General features: G+C 39.2%; 1 protein-coding gene across 1 annotated transcript in view; it reads left to right on the top strand.

Moving 5' to 3' along the window:
• Positions 1–1,071: 1,071 nt before the first annotated feature.
• The window catches only part of TAF4B (TATA-box binding protein associated factor 4b), a 106,472-nt gene continuing 104,111 nt past the window's right edge, over positions 1,072–3,432 (top strand). Inside the window, exon 1 of the mRNA XM_012802043.1 lies at positions 1,072–1,174. The gene's annotated coding sequence lies outside the window, so the exon portion shown is untranslated. The remainder of the gene's footprint in view (positions 1,175–3,432) is intronic.

Raw genomic sequence — 3,432 nt, 5'->3', positions numbered from 1 at the left:
CACAGGCACCAAGCCTCTAGTTCATTTTTATATGTAGCTTATAATAAATTATCTTTAAGAAATACATAAGCCTGTAATGTTTCATTAATTTGTCTTTGTTATTAAATAACTTATTTTACATGTGTAGTGATCTTTCTAGATAAGATGTTTACCTTGTGTGATAGAGCTAAAATATTTTTATGGGTGTCTTTAAACAGAAGATGCTGAATGTAGTTTATTGGTTTTTTTGATGAATCAGGCTCATCCTAATGAAAAATTGCATTTTTTTAATGATAATATTATTTTCTGCCAGTTTTTCGTTTTCATTTTTGTGCTCTCTTAATTTGATTTTGATTTTAGCTAGTCATTTTCTCTGTTACTTTATCAATAATAGCTGTTCCTGGGTGGAGCCTGTGGCTCAGTGAGTAGGGCGCCGGCCCCATATACTGAGGTGGCAGGTTCAAACCTAATCCTGCCAAACTGCAACAACAACAAAAAAATAGCTGAGCGTTGTGGTGGGCACCTGTAGTCCCAGCTACTCTGGAAGCTGAGGGAAGAGAATCGCCTCAGCCCAAGAGCTGGAGGTTGCTGTGAGCTGTGACGCTACAGCACTCTACCGAGAGTGACAAAGTGAGCCTCTGTCTCTTAAAAAATAAAAATATAGCTGTTCCTTCCCTTTATAACATGGTTTATCTAACTGCTGTGGGTTGAGAATATAGGTTAGCAGATTATTTTTATAATTAAATATTAAATAAGGTTCTGTATGTTTTCTAGTATGAACCGGATAGTCAAGATTAAGATTTTAATGCTGAATACTATTTTAATGCTGAGATTTCAGATAAATGAGGTGTTTATTGAATCAGTTGCCCCATTAGAAAGAGGAAATAAGTATCAACTGGTCAATTGATGAGTTAGGTTTAGAGTATAGAATGTGTATAAAACCCATAAGGTAAGATTATTATAAAGCTAGTCATAACAAATAAGTTTGCTATGGTAGAGTGTTCTTATGTTCACCATAGTACTGATTGATTTTTAGATTACTAACATCAATGACTTTATGTTATCTTGCTCCCCTCCCACCCCCAAGAATTCTAGCTCACAAGTAATCAAGAATGTGGCAGTGGCACCTGTTAAAAAATTGGCCCAAATAGGAACTACTGTGGTACCCACTGTTCCGAAGTCTTCCTCAGTACAAGTAAGTGTGACTTACTTGTGGCCATTTGTGCGCTGGTTATTCCCATCTTTGTTTATCATTTAGCTATTTCCTGCCAGATGTATAAGTTGCTTACTCTGGGACGTTGAAGAGAGCAATTCAGTGATATATGATGATATTTACCAAACTGGGAACTGTTGGAGGCATAGGAAACAAGATAAACATGGTGAATGTTATTAGAATATTAGTTTTACTTAAATGTTTTAAATTAATACAAATCTATCTAACAGCCATGTGTTGCAATATCTAGAAGCAGGTGCTGAGATAAAATTTGGTACATGAAATATAGGAATCAATAGCTGTGGAAGGGAAGGACATAGTAGAGAACTCTGGAAGATGTATGGTTTGTTAGTATTGTCTCACTGTGGGGCAGAAGGTCAGGTAGGCCTAAGATCCCACTGCAAGATCTGTCATTGGATATGGACTCTCTTGGGAAAGTTATACTCTTGGGCAAGGTGATTCTCTGCAGCTGTGGGAAACTTGATGGAACTGACAAATGGAGGTGGACTAATAGCATTCCCAGTAGCTAGCTAGAGCAAGGACAATTCAAATTTCTCCTTGTGATGGTTCACAGTCTACTCCTTAAGTCACTTGGATCTACTTCCTCACATGTAGAAGATCAGTTGTTCTGGGATTCTAATGGGTTTCTTCTTTGGGGAAACAAAGAAGAGGGGGTTAATTAATAGGATGAACTACAGTCCCCACTGCTACAGCTGGTCTTAAGTTGCAGCTGATAACTAATCATCTCCTTCCTCCACTATCCATTCTAGAGTCAGTCCCCTTACCCTCAAGTACCAAATACAGTGGAAGCCCTGTAAATTGACCAAGGGACTGTACCAAACTGGTCAACTGTACTGAAACATACATGTCGTGCCTATCCAGTCTATGAAAATTAGGTCAACTTAAGGAGGTGGTCAACCTAGCAAGGTGGTCAGCTGTGGAGGTTCTATGGAATACTGGTCTTGGTAGCTTATCTCATAACATGACCATACTTTGATCTCTGAGGGATCTGAGGCCCTGATTACCATACTTTTGTGAGGCCAGGGTTGTTGCAGTTGTCCATTTATCATCACAGTTAGGCAAGGAAATACAGGAGACATTTAACCAAATCACCTGTATTTACCACATATATTCATTCCTCTTTGCCTCCAGTATTAATGTGATAGTAGTGGTACCTCCCCCAGGTTTTCAGGGTCAATTATTCCTCTCAAGATAATGACTTCTCTCTTTCCTGCTGATTGCTGGATATAAGGAACCAGAGGTGCCCTGGTGGCAGCTGTAGTGTCTAGTTTATAGGGGCTTTTGCTATGTCTTCTGATGGAAGTATATTCTCTGTAGGCAGAAATGGGAAACACACAGACTCCCAATGAATCAGTATGTGGGGTCGTTCATGCTTCTTGTCCTTGATTCTTGAGCTGTGTGTTTGTCCTGTTGGGGATGTAGTGTATTGTATAGAAGCATTTTTTTGTTATTTTTTTGAGACAGAGTCTTACTTTGTCCGCCTTGGTAGAGTGCTGTGGTGTTACAGCTCACAGCAACTTCAAATTCTTGGGCTTAAGCAATTCTCTTGCCTCAGCCTCCCAGGTAGCTGGGACTACAGGCATCCAGCATAATGCCCAGCTGTTTTTAGAGACAGGGTCTCGCTCTTGCTCAGACTGATCTTGAACCCATGAGCTCAGGCAATCCACTTGCCTTGGCATCATACAGAAGTTTTTGATTTGGTTATACACTGACTCTTGTAAGATGGAATTCCATCCTTATAGAGTAGCTCTGAGTTTGCTCTTTACTGATGCTTTCTGCAAGCTATTCTAATACTTTACCATTCCAGCAACTTCTGGGTCATGCCATGTGAGGTACAACCAGTAGATCCTATGGTCCCCGAACAACTGTTGCTCTTCTTTTGCCATAAAGAAGGAGTGTCATGGAGTATGCTTTGTAGAATCTTATGTTGGTAGATCAAATCTTCTTTTGGTATTGCAAAATTTTTTTTAATTTTTGTGATAAAATATGTCATTTAATTTGGAAATATTAAGAAACTAGATTTTTTCCATTTTATTTTCCATTTTCAGTGAAATACACCCTACTATCTACCCTATGTAAATTCTTTTTTTTTTTTGAGACAGAGTCTCACTATGTCGCTCTCAGTAGAGTGCTGTTAGGTACCACAGCGCATAGCAACCTCCAACTCTTGGGCTTAATCGATTTTCTTACCTCCGCCTCCCAAGTAGCTGGGACTACAG

This window comes from Otolemur garnettii, unplaced genomic scaffold (assembly GCF_000181295.1).
Source record: "Otolemur garnettii isolate 467f Iridium unplaced genomic scaffold, OtoGar3 scaffold00012, whole genome shotgun sequence".
Taxonomy (NCBI): domain Eukaryota; kingdom Metazoa; phylum Chordata; class Mammalia; order Primates; family Galagidae; genus Otolemur; species Otolemur garnettii.
Note: the sequence above shows the minus strand (reverse complement) of the source record. Positions and strands in the feature narration are given on the sequence as shown.